The sequence below is a fragment of the Pinus tabuliformis genome, chromosome 6 (assembly GCF_031772625.1).
Source record: "Pinus tabuliformis cultivar Carrire ecotype Pingquan chromosome 6, CPIR1, whole genome shotgun sequence".
In the NCBI taxonomy this organism is placed as follows: Eukaryota; Viridiplantae; Streptophyta; class Pinopsida; order Pinales; family Pinaceae; genus Pinus; species Pinus tabuliformis.
This window is the reverse complement of record NC_142292.1, coordinates 510,282,915-510,300,666: the sequence shown is the minus strand read 5'-3', so window position 1 is coordinate 510,300,666 and position 17,752 is coordinate 510,282,915. Positions and strand designations below refer to the sequence as shown.

The window sequence follows — 17,752 nt, the reverse complement described above, 5'->3', positions numbered from 1 at the left end:
AAAAATAATATTATTGGTACTACATGATGTGTAATTCATTCTATGTTTCGTTGACATGTAACATCTAAAACTGAAATATTTACTTTTTAATATGAGGGAGATATGCAATTTTTTCACTACTTAATATGGAGTTAACACATGTCATATACAAATAATATTATTGATACTACATGACGTGTAATCCATTCTATGTTTTTATGGAATTTAACATTTAAAACAAAAATATAATAATAATAATAAATATTTTATTATAAGTTATAAATAGCATAATTTTATATCAAATTTATATAGATAGAAACAAAATAATTATGTCGATAAACATGTTTATTTTGGAATACATCTTCTAAAATTTTAATTTGATTATCACTGATTATTGGGTGGGTGGCAGAGATTTAATATTCATAGAGTATACTAAGTAGTACATGCAAACCAAAGACTGAGATTTATTTCCAAAGTAGTTATTCATTTGTAATTAAATTAATTAATTAAAAAAAAAAGTTTACATGAACGAGTTCTTATTCCATTAATAAGTTATTTCTAATTAAAATATGATATAGATTTATAATTCATTCAATGTTTAATATGGAATTTATATGTAACATTTAAAAAAAATACTAATAACAAAAAAATTATTAATAACAAAAATAATTCTATATATTATGTAAAACAAGTGAAAATTAAAATGATCTTATAGTTGCCCCATATTTGGGTGTCTTCTTGTTCAATGTAAACATTGATGCCATCCGTGGCATCTCATCCTACATCATTAATTGCTAGGGTTGGTTGACAATTTCACTCTATATTTCGTGCAACCTACATTCAATGTGAAGGGAAGAGTGATGGATGGATAGGGGTTGGGAATTTACACTACACTTGGGATACGGAATTTGGAGTTAAATCACATGGGAGCATTCATTCAAATACTTTGTTATGCTCTGCAGTTCCATTCATTAGCTTATGTTGCAGGCCTTTGTTTCACTAGCTCGTCTCTGTTGTCAGTCTCTATCATGCTTGCTAGCCTTTGTTGCACAGGTTTCGCAGTGAGGGTCAAGGAGATTAGAATTGTGGGCATAAACTCTTTTTTCCTCACATCCATGGTTGGATAAAGAGGTCATGCTAAGAGAGGAGGGTGGGAATGAGGGTGCCATCCTCCCCACCTTGGCACGGTGAAGGGGTGGAACAATTTGACGAAGACATGCCTCAACATATTAGATGCTTGGTCATCACTATGGAAACAAAACAGCTCAAGAATATTGGCAATGGCCATTGGGTTGTTAGGAACTTTCTATCTCATCATCCAAGAAACTAGGAAGAGATCATATGTACTGTGGAAGGGAGAATTACAAACATGGACTTTCATCTAGTCCAGGTTCAATTGGCTCTGAGGGTCCTATAAGGAGATATGGGAATTGAACTTCCTCCTCCTCCCCCATGCCCAACTTCATCCAATTTGTCATAGAAATTAGACAACTCTGAATCACTCTTTAAAAATATCAAAGCCTCCCATCCCCGAGATCTTAGGACCTTCGAAAATAAAGGAAAAGTAACGAGGAAACCTCCACTTTCGGTCTCGTGGAGAAAGCATAAACATTAAGAAACAAGATTACCATTACAGATAATCCAAAAGGTGAAACTTTATAGCATAAGGCCAACACCATCCTGTACAAAACGTTCATCAAGTGGGAACAACCTCCATGGCTACTAGAAGGTTACTTCGACTCTTTGTAGTACCTCTCTCGGCATGATTAGGCTCGCTAAAAATCTCCGTGAAAGGATTTTTCATTTTATGCTCATTCATTGTTTTTCTTATGGTCTTTTGACACCATTGTTTATTGTTGGGTCCCTATAATAATAGTGATTACCCCATTACTATTGTAGTTGTACCCCTTATTAATATTTTTGTGCCCCTATTGCCCCCATATTGTTATTACTGTGCCCCATAGAATCCATCTATTGTTGTTTTTGTGGCTTTATATTATTATTGTTAGGTCGGCTGGGTTATATTGTGACTCCTTAGACTCCTATATATAGAAAGGAGGTTTTGTCATTTGAATCATCCAAGAATTGCTCATTTATAGAATGTAAAGGAGGTTTCCCCCTCGAAGAGGCTGAATTCTAAGGCGTGGATCTCTCTTTTTTATCCTTTTGTGAGCTGGTTTCATAACATTTGGTATCAGAGCTTTGGATTCTAGGGTTTCGCTGCTCCAAACAGGTCATCGTGGCATTTTTTCTATAACGTTTTTTCTGCGACGTTTCAGAAGCTAAAACAAAAACCCATTTGAGAAGACATCGCGCGGAATCTTGGGTCCAAATTTTAGAACTTTTTGCGCTATATTTGCATAGATATGATCTGAGGAAGTTGGTCTTCTTGCAGACTCCTGAAATACATTCCAAACAGGTGACCTGGGGAAAATCGTCATAACTTTCTTTCTGAGCATCGGATTTAAATTTCATAAGAAGGTACAGAAAGAGGACGGATTGTAGTTTCTTGTAAATATTTTTTCAGAGCCAAAGGTTGAAACAGTGACTCGTGGCATGTCGTACAAGTTTGCTCTACTGAACTAGTCTATAAGCAGGTCACTGTGGGAGATTTTGCATAACTCTTCCTTGGAGAATCCAATTTGGATCAGACTGGTGGCAGTGGAAAGAGGACGCAGAAGGATACTACAAGTCGCAATTTCATAACTAAATGATTCGAAAGTACAGAGATACATCAGATTCAATATCAGGCTTCTACAAAGTGAAAAAAGGTGTGTAGTTTTTTTTTAATTTTTTGCATAAGCTTGGTTTGAAGGAATTCAAAGGGCATAGTAAAGCATTATTATTGGTAACTGATGCCTCGAAGAAAGAAAATGAAAACACCTAGTAAGGAACCTGAAAGCTCTAGCATGACTCATGAAGAAGAGGAGGAAATGCTACATGATATATCAAATTTACAAGAACAAGTGCAACAAATGTCACGCTCACAAAAGCTAACAGAAGCTAAGATAAATGGCGTGGAATTTAATATAAATGGCGTGGAATCTAAGATAAAGGGAATGGAAGCTAAGATGGAAGATTTGAAGATAGATTTGAAGAGAGACATGGCAGATTTGAAGACAGATTTGACAAATTTTCTACAAGAAATACTTACTAATGGTGAAAAGGTTGTAAAGGAAACTCATGATGTGAACAAAAGAAATGTTAATCATGATTCCATAGACTCTAATGTTGGATCGAAGACCCACCATATTCCAAAAATTGATATGAGGAAGTTTGATGGCAAGGATCCCGCAACATGGATATTACAGATGGAGCAATTTTTCGATCTCAATAATGTGAAAAACACACAAAAGTTACGTATGGCAACTTTATATTTGGAACCAAATCAGTTTGTATGGTATCAATGGCTTTTCTCTCGTAAAAAATTTATCACTTGAGCAATTTTTACGGAAACATTGATAGCACATTATGAGGATACAAAAAGAAACACTTTTTTTAGCCAATTGATAAGTCTCAAACAAAAGGGTTCAATAATGGAGCACATTAAGGAGTTCCAAAAATTGAACATAAGGGTAAAAGATATTCCAGAGGAGCATAGGATTGATGTGTTCATAGGGTCTTTAAAGAATAATATGCAACATGATGTTCGCCTTTGGGAACCCGATTCATCAGAGAAGGCATTCAGGTTAGCAAGAAAAATGGAAAGCAAAATTATGGCAACCAAGAAGCATACCACTCACAACTATAAAGACGGAAGTGTTGTTGCCCCTAGTCTTCCACAACCTATAAGATTGACACCACAACAATTGGAAGAAAAAAGAGCAAAAGGGCTTTGTTACAGTTGTGATAGCAAATACACTAAAGGTCATAAGTGTGCTGAAAAGAAATTATTCTACATAGATTGTGAAGAGGAAGAAGAAAAGGAGTAAGAAAGGTCAAAAGAAGAGGATATACTCCAAGAACAAAGCCTAGATGAAGAACAAATGAATCTGACCATATCTTGTAATGCATTGGTAGGAATTACCACTCCTCAAACCATCAAGATAGAAGGACAAATCAAGAAGAAAAAGGTAATAGTGTTGATTGATTCAGGAAGCACCCACAATTTTATTCATTGTAAGGTAGCAAAAGAATTGAATTGCTTCCTTTATCCAGCACCAGAGTGTCAAGTGATGATTGCAAATGGAGGAACAATAAATTGCTCTGGAAAGTGCCATAATATCAAGCTATCCATGGGAGAATATGTATTGACTAGCCCAATGCTTTCCATTCCAATGGGAGGTGCTGATGTTGTACTAGGAGTCCAATGGCTACAATCCTTGGGTACAATAGCTTTTAATTTTCAAGAACTTTTAATCAAATTTTCTACGGAAGGAAAGGAATTTGAATTAAGGGGTATTGCAGGGAAACCAGGAAAGATGATCAGCTCTAATGGTATGACAAAGCTTCTAAAAAAGGAACAAAGAGGTGTAATTGCACAATTATGTTTGCTAGATGTTCCACATCGGAACCATCTATTTCTCCAGATCTCCAAAAAGTCCTGGACAATCATTCCAAGGTATTTGAGACTCCCAAAGGTCTCCCACCTATGCGTGATCATGATCATGCTATTCATCTGATTCCAGGAAGTGTTCCTCCAAACATTAGGCCGTATAGATATCCCTATGTCCAAAAGAGTGAAATTGAACGTATGGTTGCAGAAATGCTAGAGTTTGGTATAATTCAACCGAGTCAAAGTTCTTTCTCTGCTCCAGTAGTATTGGTGCACAAGAAGGATGGATCATGGCACATGTGTCTAGATTATAGGGAGCTCAACAAGCTCACTATTAAAGATAAGTTTCCCATTCCTATCATTGATGAATTACTGGATGAATTGCCTGGATCAATTTACTTCACCAAGCTGGATCTTCGTTCAGGATATCATCAAATTAGAATGAAGACTGAAGACATTCTGAAAACAACATTTAGAACTCATGAGGGTCATTATGAATTTTTGGTCATGCCTTTTGGCCTTACCAATGCACCTTCAACATTTCAAGGTTTGATGAATTCAATTTTCAAACCATTCCTTAGAAAATTTGTGTTAGTATTTTTTGATGATATACTAATCTACAACAAGTCTTGGAAGGATCATGTTGAACATGTTGACAGGGTGTTACAACTATTGGAGGAGAAACAATTATATGTGAAAAGATCCAAATGTTTCTTTGGAGTCCAGGAGGTGGAATATCTGAGTCATATTGTATCTCATGAAGGAGTTAAGGCAGACCCTAGCAAAATTAAAGCCATTAAGGAATGGAAAATCCCCACATCCATAAAGCATTTGCAAGGATTTCTCGGGTTGATAGGGTATTATCGCAAGTTTGTCAAGAATTATGGGAGAATAGCAGCACCTCTAACAACATTATTGAAGAAAGATGCATTTTCATGGACTCCGGAAGCAACAAAGGCCTTTGAACATCTTAAAGAGGCAATGTGCCAAGCACCGGTCTTAACTACACCGGACTTCACAAAAACCTTTATTGTGGAATGTGATGCTTCAGGAAATGGAATTGGTGTTGTTCTAATGCAAGATGAAAGACCCATTGCTTTTGAAAATCGTCCAATCAAGGGAAAGTTTTTACAAAAAGCTATTTATGAGAAGGAAATGTTGGCAATAATCCATGCACTTAAGAAATGGCGACCATACCTAATGGGAAGACACTTCAAGGTAAAAACGGATCATTATAGCCTTAAATACTTTTTAGAACAAAGATTATCCTTTGAATAGCAACAAAAGTGGGTCACAAAGAATTTGGGTTATGACTTTGAAATCATCTATAAAAAAGGAAAGCAAAATGTGGTGGCATATGCACTCTCAAGAAAGGATGAGGATGTGGAAGCATTGTTGTGTGCCATTTCTATTATCCAACTAGATTGGATAAACGAAGCAAGGGAGGAATGGAAGAATGATGAAGAAGTGTGGACACTTATTCGAAAGTTACAACAAGATTCCAGTACGTCTGATACATTTAGCTGGCAAAATGATTCATTATGGTACAAAGATCGCTTATACCTCTGTAAGAATTCCCAGCTAAAACAAAAGATTCTTATGGAATTGCACACTTCTCCCTTAGGAGGGCACTCAGGATTTTTAAAAACTTACCACAGGGTTAAGAAGGAATTTTTTTGGGATGGCCTTAAATCAGATATTCAAAAGTTTGTGGCGGAATGTTTGGTTTGCCAACAAAATAAAGTTGAAACAATTAAGACACTGGGTCTATTACAAGCTTTATCCATTCCAAGCCAACGTTGGGAGGAGGTTTCAATAGATTTTATCACAGGTTTACCCAAGTCTGAGGGAAAGAGTGTCATCATGGTGGTAGTTGACAGACTTACCAAGTATGCACACTTTTGTGCATTATCACATCCATTTAAAGCTAGTACAGTTTCTACTGCATTTATGGAAACAATTCAAAAGCTGCATGGAAACCCAAAGATTATTGTAAGTGATAGAGATCCCATTTTCACTGGAAATTTTTGGACAGAATTGTTTTCTTGTCTTGGTACTCAGTTAGCTCATAGCTCATCTTATCATCCTCAATCTGATGGGCAAACTAAGATAGTAAACAAATGTTTGGAAGGATATCTTCGTTGCTTTGTATCTGATAAACAGACACAATGGGTCAAATGGTTGCCTCTGGCTGAATGGTGGTATAACACTTCCTTCCATACAGCAACAAAAATGACCCCTTTTATGGCACTTTATGGGTATCAACCACCATCCATCACATCATCTTTAAGAGAAAATTCTAAGGTTCAGGCAATGGAACATCACATCGAGCATCAACAACAAGTCCTCCACCTCTTAAAGGATAACCTCGTGCTGGCACAGAATAGAATGAAACAACAGGCAGATCAACATCGCAGTGAAAGAAGTTTTGATGTAGGTAGGGGTATTCCTACGGCTACAACCATATAAGCAAATGTCCCTCAAGCAAGCTAAGAAGGATAATAAATTATCACCAAAGTATTATGGTCCGTACAAGGTGTTGCAAAAGATTGGTACTATGGCATACAAATTGGAGCTTCCTGCAGCTTCTCGATTGCACCCAGTTTTCCATGTTTCATGTTTAAAGAAGGTTATAGGCGACAAGCTCCCAGTTCAAACAATATTTCCAGAACTTGACGAGGAAGGAAAAATTATATTGGAACCGGAAGCAGTCACGGAAACAAGAACTCGACAGCTACGAAATCAATCAATTTCGGAGTATCTTATCAAGTGGAAGAACTTCTCCGCTGAGGATTCCACATGGGAGGATGAGAATTTTATACAGAAGTATCCAGAACTACTCAAGCGTCGAGGACAACACTTTTTTGAAGGAGAGGGGCATGTTGGGTCCCTATAATACTAGTGATTACCCCATTACTATTGTAGTTGTACCCCTTATTAATATTGTTGTGCCCCTATTGTCCCCATATTGTTATTATTGTGCCCCATAGAATCCCTCTATTGTTATTTTTGTGGCTTTATATTATTATTGTTAGGTCGGCTGGGTTATATTGTGACTCCTTAGACTCCTATATATAGAAAGGAGGTTTTGTCATTTGAATCATCCAAGAATTGCTCATTTATGTAATCTAAAGGAGGTTGCCCCCTCGAAGAGGCTGAATTCTAAGGCGTGGATCTCTCTTTTTTATCTTTTTGTGAGCTGGTTTCATAACATTTATCCACGGGGGGTTCAATCAATGAATCTTTGACATATCATGTGCATTCGTGGCATATTAAACAATACCCCTAATTTGGCTACATATTGGAAAATATCTCTAAAAATTACATTATTTAACCCCCTACCAATACAAACATAATACACTTTTCCAATTAAAAATTCCCTATTTTCACTAGATATTGTAGGTATCCAATTTTTTATTAACATTTTGTATACCCCTTTATATTTTTTCATTAACTTTGAGCTCCATTTTTTATGCCTGCCAATATAAAAACCCTTTACCCACTACATATCCCCCAATATATATTGTCATTTTTTCCTCAATATATATCCCCAATATGAACCCGCATGGTATGGTATTTCTCCCCTAGTGAAGCCCCCATATGTTTATCTAGCCTTTGTTATTCTTGTTTTTGTCAAGGTATTATGAAGTCAAAAAATGTTATCACGCTTCTCAGGAAGACCATTTCGTTTCCTACTTAAGGGAAAATGGTCTCTCCCAAGAGTGCTCCAAGCTAGTATGGCTTTGGTACCCAAAACGTATTCATCTCAGACATAGTTTGTGCATGTTTACCCATGCAACATGTACTCTATGTATTTATTTTTTTTAAATGTAATGAAATTTTTCTTACTTACAATTTTTTTTTATTTATCTTATAGTTAAAACATTCTATTAAAAACCAACATAGATCCATCTTAACCTTGAATCTACCAACAACTGAGAGGAATCAAAGCTCTCCATATGCAAACCTTTCCTCAAGTTTTGCACTCAAAAATAGGTTAGCATCTTAATAAATTTGATCATTCTCAACACTTGTTAGATCAGAGGTAAGATGGATCTATGATAATATAGTAATGTTAAATAAAATTAAAAAATATAACCAAATTCACATTATAAAATAAAAGTATTTTTAAAAATAAATACATTTTTGAGTTATATTTACTGAATAATAACATGGTAAAAGCTAAAAAGGTTATTAGAATTAAAAAACATTTTTTTAAAGAAACAACTATTTTTCTATTAAGAAAGAAGGTTTGAAGACAAGAACCTTTTACAAAATTTTCTCAGATGTGTATTTAAAAATAACCAAAAAGTCCCAAAAAAGAAAAAAAAAACAAAAAAACAAAAAAAATATCTATCTATCCAACTTTCAACTATCAACTATGCAACATACTATATTGAACTGGGCAGTTCCATAAATTTGCATCCCTCCAAAAACTTGAAAACAAAAAAACATTGTAAAAAAACATTAAATTACATAATCCCCAATGCCTGGGGCCCTTGTGTTTCTTCATCAACTGCTCCAGGCTCAAGTTGATGGGCCTCATTTCCCCCGCCTTGAAAATCCCTTCAACTACTCCACACCAAGCTCCATTGCTTTCTGCACATTGTCCAAATGAGACTCCACCATATCCAAAGCCCATTGCAGCCTAGCAAGCTTAATTTCAATAAAATACAATCGCTCAGCCAATACATTATTATGGTTCCTTGCTCCAACTGTAATAATTTTTTCATTTTGAGAGATTAGAGAAATAATGAATTCAAGAAGTTCTTCCTTTGCCAAAAACCTCCTCTCTATCTCTCAAAAAAATCTCCATTGAATAGAACCAACTTCTGAACTAAGAACGATCTTGAGGAGAGGAGAGTTGAATGTAGTTAACAATGAAAAGGAAGTCACCCAAACTTTCATTAAATACCTTCATTTTTCCTTTCTGCTGCTCAATCCCGTTCATTAATTGGATTGAACCTTCCTTGCAAGCTTTTGTTAATAATCATAACGAGAATAGAAAGGGATCTCCAAATATTTATGAGGATGAATTCCTTAGTTTGGTTAATAATATGCCTAATTATAAATTCACACAAGTTTCCAATACTCTCTTCCATATCCATGATGCTCCATTTGTCCTGTGCTCTACTTGATGAGGACTTGTACTTCCAACTGTCTATAGTAACGTTAGTTTCAATTTTTTTCCAAATCAAATTCTACATATATTTTTGTTTGCTAGCATGTTCCTTCCTTTGCACATTTATTATTAGGATCTTCCTCCAAATCCTTGATTTCTCTTGTCCGGAATAATTAAATTGAATGGTGTTGTTTGTCATTGTCAAGGAATATATTTAGAAATAGTGATCCCGTTGTCAAGTTTGAGCTTTCCTTGTGCTAGTTGTGCTCCTTGGTTGGCCAAGGAGTCAACAAATTCATTAATATTTCCTATGATATGATAAAAAGATATATAATCAAATGATTTAACCAACATCTCGATTTTATGAAGGATGGGAATAGGAAATTTATCCTCATTCTCTTTGCTTTTTGACACGATGTATATCAATTCTTGAATCTCCAAAAACAAATAAGCAGTTTATTCCTTTGGATAAATCTAGAACCAAGCCTTGCCATAAGGCCAGAAACTCTGCTTAATTATTTGTTACAATATCTAGTTCCCGCGCAAATTGAAACTTAGTTTTTTCTTCGAGATAATAGAGGACCCATCCTGCTCTAGCCTCTCCTTATTAGAATTACAAAAGATTATTTATAAAATAAATTGTACTTTGTAATATAAAAGAGATTTCAACTACATTTTTACAATAATATACTCTCCTTTTAATTCATTGTACAATGGTATAATCAACATGCTAACTCCATTTTTAGAGTCTCATTTAATGAAATATAATTATATATGTAAATAATATAGTAAGTGTGTATGAAATGTTAAAAATAATGTGAGTTATTTTGATGTTGATTTGGCAGGGAAGGATGTTTATGTTTTTTTCTTATTAGACATTTTTCTGTAACTTCTAAATCTCATTCATTATTATTTTGAGAGATATATTTTATAGCTCAATATAAGCAAGATGTGTAATTTTATTTGTACTCAACCTAAGTTGACACAAGTTCATTTTAAATAAAAATAAAATATTCTCTATAAAAAAAGTGGTATACATATATATATATATATATATGATGGTCATAATTAAAATTTCAATGCTAAATAAAAGGTAATTGAAAATTAAAAAGTTCAATTATTTCTTAAAAAGAGGGAGATGTACAATTCATTTAGTTCTTAATACAAAATTAATATGTGGTATTTAGATGATGATAATAATAATAATAATAATAATAATAATAATAATAATGATGATGATGATGATGGAAATGTACGATTTATGTAATTCTTAACATGAAATTAATATGTGGCATTTAATAATTAATAATAATAAATTTAATGTGGAACATAAATAAAATATTCCAATATGCAAGATAAGTAATATTAAAGTGTATCTAAAATTATGGTTCATAAATAAATTATTTTAGTGGCCATGTTAAGTAAAATACTTCAATGTTATATATATATATATATATATATATATATATATATATATATATATATATATATATATGATTAAAGTTATATTACTTTAAAATATTAAAATGCATCATGAAGAGAAACATAATGCTTCTAGAGTTTACAATAAATAGTCTCAATCTGCCACAAAGGAAACCATATATATTGGTTGTTTACTGAAGAACAATTCTAACCAAAATAAAAACCAGATGTTGATTACAATCAAATTTTCCATCTATTGTATTGCATATAAATGAAAAATACCTGCTAAAAGTCATAGAATAAGATCAAGAGCCTAAGGAGGTCATTAGAGTTGGATCTTGGGCAGTGGTCCCTATGGGATTTGAAGGCTTAAGTTCACATTGGAGGTAGATCTCTAAGTGCGCTAGCCTATAATCTAGGTTTGCCAAACATGAACGTTGGTATCATTGGACCCATTTAATTTCATTCAAGGAAGAAATAATATCATTATGGTCCTCATGCTTCTCTTTGAAGGCATTGCTTAGAATGGTTTTCATATGTCAATAGAGGGTGATGGAGTTTAGTTAATAGTTATATCTTCCTCTAGTATGACTAGGGTTAAGAGCCCAATGGGCTACCTCCAATATTTCTAAGTCAAACAAAGTTGGAGGTCATTGGTGGTGAGGGCCTCGAGCTGTTGAATCTCTTTACTAATTTCAAGAGGGGTAGAAGAATGAAAGATAGTGACATATTCATATGCCTAGGATTCGACATGTGGCCTTCCCTGGGGTCCATGACCACCAACCCCTTGAGGATTGTGCATGCATTTCCTGGGTATAATTTACCAGTAAAAACATAAACAGATAAAATGGTTAAGTCCCAATAATGCAGAAATGAAAGGAAAAAATCGAAGAAAATCAAAATGAGTATAGAATCAAGAGCTACTAGGTGTATTGGGTGGTCTAATTTGGCACAAAATAAAAGGCCAAAGTAATAGATAGGTAGGAAATAAACTTTGAGTAGGGTCACTCATTAGCCAGAGGCCACCACAAAGTAGACCACCATAATAAATGGTGAAACCAACTAACTTGTAATATATAGATACAAAACCAAAATAGAGATGAACAAAGCCAGAAGGAACAAATAGTACCCTGATGGAAGAAACCATCGACGCCCAAGATGTCAAGTGCACCTACACTAGATAAAGAGTGGAAACTTCTGCAACTATAGCCACTAGCTTCAGGGAAATACACACCAACTGGTAAAATAACCCTTTAGTGTAGCTGCAATCAATTGATGATCCAATATACAACTTCCTTTGTGAGCACCAACTCGTTCTATGTGCATAAGCTAGGTTAGGATGCATGCAGAAAAATTTCACCTCGGTGCCATTCTTTGAAGAAATTCACCTCATGATATGAAGAGGCAGTGACATAACCCATGTATCTACAAACGTTTCTCCACATGTAGACCCAACATTACCGATAATCTAAGAGAGTAATCCCACCTGCAGTGGGGAAGGAACCTGAGCACACCATAAAGGTTAGAGAGTAGATTCTCTCTACACATAGCAGTGAAACAGATGGGGACTTGCCATGGTATTGAACTTAGAAAGGAGAATTCACATGTGTAGTGCATGGGGTAGGCTGGCGATACCACCCTCCTTTAAATTTTGTGGGAAACGGCAGGGTGGCGAGCTCATTCCCCAATTGAATTTTTTTTTTTATGGTTAAAACATTTAAAAGGTCTCACTATTTTACATTTTAGCTTGTTTTCAAGTATATATTTAGGTCAGTTTGTCTGAAATCCAACAAAGATTTGTTGGAATTGTATGTTTAAGTTGTGTAGTCTACACAATCCATGTGCCTAAGGAGATTTTCAAGGCATTGAATCCAAGGATCACGAGGGATCAAATCTCTGGAGATGCAAACATTTTCTCAAGTTTTGTTCTCTAAAAGAGGTTTACACCTCATAAAATTTCATCCCTCTTAGTACTTACTAGATCCATGGTTAAGATGGATCTATATTGATTTAATCATCACCTCCACAACTAAGAAAATCACTAATAATAAGGAATATATATATATATATATATATATATATATATATATATATATATATATATATATATATATATTAGTCTTTGATGTTGATGTTAAAGACAATATTCATGCGAAAGTAGAGACTTTTCTTATCATTTTTTTCTTTGTTGTTTTGTTCATGATTTAATTTAAGAGTATGGGACTTTCTCATAAGTTATTAGTAGGGAAATCTAGTTGAAGTTGGGAGGTTTTAATTTAGTTGAATTCATACTCTTAATAAACTCTAAAAGATAGGTGGAAAGGTGAAGCTTTATGTTGAAAATGGAATTTGATGTTAAAAATGGTATATGATTCATAATATGTTGATATAAAAGGGTAAATGCTTTTGAAAGGTCTTCCACTATTGAATAATATTTTCATTTGCAACAATGAAATGTTGCATATTTTAAAATGTTCATTATTATTAAATAAATTGATGTGACATAGAGGTGGTGCTTTTGGAAGAAGAAAAATCTAGAAGTGTTAAACAAGAAAATTGCAATAGAATTAAGGAAGTAGTAATTTCAATTGAAATAGAATTGAGGAAGTAGTAATTTCAATTGAAAGAAGATAAAAATCTAGGAATAATTTGTTGAAAAAAGTTATAATTCAACTTAAGAAAAAGAAAAAATAAATAAGTTTTCTAAAGAAATGAAAAAAAATAATTTGGATAAAGAATGGTTAAATTTCTAAAAATGTTTTACAAATACATTATTTTGTTATTTTTTAATTTTATAAAAAAAACATTACTACTAACCTACTTTCAATATAGTAGAATTGACAATGAAAAATAATAGAATATCTAAATATAAGTATAGTGCTGGAGGAGACAACAACCAAATGAGAAAGAGCATTATCATGAACCAGAAGCTTTACAAATATAATAAGAGGAGGCCAAGAGGAATTAAAAGAAATGAGAAGAAAAAGACTGAAAACAAAGGTTGCTTTTTAGGGAAGAACACACTATGCATTTTTCAACCTAACCACTGAGATCTAAATGGTGAAAAAAAAACCTGACACTGCGATTAAAAAAAAAATCATCATATAATAACATTCAATATTTTTTAAATTATGGAAATTCAGAGAAAAATCACATGCATAGTAGATCATATCCCTTAACTAATGTGTTGTCACCATGCTTTTGAGAATCCATAAAAGAATTACGTGCATATAGGTAATCATGTATGAAGTTGCTTTAATTGTACTTTGATTTTGTATTACGTGTTGATCAATATGTGTTGTTTCATTCTATTTTCAAGCTTAGCCTTAATATTTGGTGGGGAGTTAAATTAGAATTACTCGGCTTGATGGTTGAGGCATTTGGTGGGAGTGAAATTAGCATTCAAGTATTTAGGTTTGATATTTGAGGTATTTGGTGGGGAGTGAAATTAGCATTACCTCAATATTTAGGCTTGATGTTTGAGATTTCTTTGTAACAAGAATAATTGAGGAATTTTTATATAGAGTTCAAATATAATGTTTGGATATGATTTAAAAAAATAATGGATATTTGTGTTTTTAATCAATTTTGGTAGACTATGGATCTCTCATAATGAAAGTAGGATTTTATATATGATTATATTTATTATAAATAGAGTATTATATTTTGCTCGATAGAATACCCATAATATTGCTCTCAAAAGTATAGATTGGTTGGTGATAGAGTGTATTGTTAAGGCACTCCTTGTGACATTGTTGGTTCAAGCGTTTTTTAGCTTGTATGTGCAATGTACCTAGAGGTTATAGTGGTAGTGGTTAGAAATGACCCCATGTTATACAAGTAAGAGCTTGGCCTAGTTGTCAATTCCTCTACACACACAATACCCATAATCTTAATGTCCAACCTTAATATCTTCTTATATACCCTATAGAAATATTGTTGTACAATCTTAAGCTGTGAAGAATATAATATCACAGACTATCACAAACACTTAATAATTGGTTTATATATATATATATATAATGTGACTAGAGGAATCAACAACTAGGTTGATTTCATAGTCGCGTGAAAATGGGTCAATTCCGACTATTACCACTATAATATCCGTATGCCCCTTTTGCAGACATAAGTTAGTTAAGAGAATTTGAGCACTGCATCTCATTCTTTACACAACACATCCTAACACATCTTTACCAAGTGAAGTGCCCCCAAAATATAATAAATATATACTAGTGCAACGGTATAAATTAAATGGTTGGTAAACACCAATAAATATCAACCCATGATAGACATCAAAACACTTCATGATACATCTCACATTGTTAAGATTAAAAAAAATATAAAAAATAATTAAATTATAACTTTATTAATTTTAAATTATTAGAATTATTTTAATTATTAAAGAAATAATAAATTAGTTAAACATATATGCATTTAGAACACGTAACAAGATTCTTAACCATGGAGATCCAATCTCATTTTACCATAAATATTATTAACCTATAAACAAACTGTGTTACAATAATATGGCTTATTAACACTACATGCTCAAAAAACCATAATTCATTTCATGACACTTGTTCATATCACTTTTTTTTTTAAAATTAGTCAATTTAATTAAAATTCCAAAAATGATATAACTTTAAAAATAAATTTCAAACTTTAGTTTATAAATATCACTTACCTAATAATCAGTAAATTAAAAATTTTAAAACTCTATTCTAAAATAAACCTAATTAACCATAACAACTATATATATATATATATATATATATATATATTCTAATTACAATAATCTATTAATATGCCAATTACATGGTGGACGCTTCTCGACATATTTTAGTTAATGTATATTATAATTATTATATTTACAAAATGAAATTTCTTATTACATAGCGGAAGCCAGAACCTAATTAACCATAACAACAAGAACCTCTCCTGGGAAGTTCTTCAAAAGAAAGGATGGCACGGTCCAGGCAGATGTCATCTTTGCCTAGCTGAGGCGGAAACGAACAATCATATGTTCTTTCAATGTGCCGCCTCCTCTGCTATCTGGTATGAGCTCTCCTTGATTTATGGTTTTCCTCACCGGTTGTTTTCTTCTGTACAGGAAGCTTTCTCATGGTGGGGCACCCAATGCCCCATCTGGCATGCTCTCTTCATTCTAACTTGCTGGCATATCTGGAAGTGGAGAAATGGTCGCATTTTCCAGGACTGCCGTTTGCCGCTTGACTCCATTTTGTCTACAATTTCGGGGTCCATGCCTACTCTGGTCTAAGCAGGCCCCCTCATGTTTTTTCTTATAAGTCTCTCTTTTTATTCAGCATATGTTCCAGCCATTTAGAGTCATTCAGCGCATGTGTCTATATGCTACTTTATAGAACTTTTCTGCTACATTCTGAACAGCATCTACAGAACTTTTGGGGATCTTTTTTCCCCATACACAAATGATTTTGCTCAAAATGTTTTGCTCTATTGGCTGAGGCCTTTCTCTCTCTATGTATACATGATCATTATATGCTCTTAATATAATCTATATTGCTTTTTCTCTCTGAAAAAAAAAACAATATGATCTATATATATTCTAATTACAATAATCTATTAATATGCCCTGTAATGATATATATATATTCTAATTACAATAATCTATTAATATGCCAATTACATGGTGGACGCTTCTCGACATATTTTAGTTAATGCATATTATAATTATTATATTTACAAAATGAAATTTCTTATTACATAGCGGAAGCCAGAACATACGCTAGCGGGTTAAAAACCTGCAAACGTCGACAGCAGGGTTCGAACCTGCGCGGGCGTAGCCCAACAGATTTCAAGTCTGTCTCCTTAACCACTCGGACATATCGACAACTGTTCAATATGATCTTCCCAAGACCTTTATCCATTGATTTGTGATAGAATTATTTTGTTTTAAAAATAGGCACACAAATAATTTCTTAATAATTTCCAACGGAGGAAGTATCCCTCATCTCGCTTACCTGGCAGAAAGAGAAAGGCGGTTAACCTTCCGGTCGTCGGTAGCTCCACGGTGCGCGCAGCCCATTCTCTTTATGCTTTACCTCGTATTCCTCGCATCTGCGCGGGAAAGTAGAATAAGTGAACTGTCACTTTTTGGCAAAAATAAAAAAATAATAAGTAATTAAAGTTTTGAAATAAGTTGAAGACAAAAGATGGGTAGAGGTTGTAGTTAAGTCATGTCGTTTAATTCTGGGCAAGATTATATATTGTTTTACTCACAATTTTGTAAATTGCAAAAAAAAATCTATATGAAAAAAAAATAATTTTTTTCTTCTTTTTCACCATAAATTTGCCTTGTCACTTGTAAACTTCATAAGTGCCACTCATAAATTTAATGAAGAGCTTGTAAAACCATAGGGATTGTGATTTTCCAAGGAGTGTGATTGCCCGTGAGTAGTTGTTTGTTTGTTTGTTTTTTTGTTTTTAATCTGATATTTCGCTGAATCCACAACGAGGTGGTATCGTACTCGCATTACACGGGTCAAATCTCATTGGATGCCACTATAACAACTAGGAGGAACCGCCCAGCCCGCAAGGAATGGCCCCTCAGGGTAAGACGAGACTTGAACCTGTGTCCTGCACAGCAGCACGAATGACTTAGCAGACTGTTCGCTGACCACGGGACCAAAACCTTGCCGGCGATTGCCAGTTAGTAGTTAAATTGTATAGGTATTTACATTTTTTTTGTTTGTGCT

The 17,752-nt window shown here is 33.7% G+C and overlaps 1 non-coding gene across 1 annotated transcript; it reads right to left on the bottom strand.

Moving 5' to 3' along the window:
* Window positions 1-16,805: 16,805 nt before the first annotated feature.
* TRNAS-UGA (transfer RNA serine (anticodon UGA)) lies at window positions 16,806-16,887 on the bottom strand. The gene has a single exon. It is a non-coding gene; the product is annotated as a tRNA-Ser (tRNA).
* Between the last annotated feature and the right edge of the window lie 865 nt (window positions 16,888-17,752).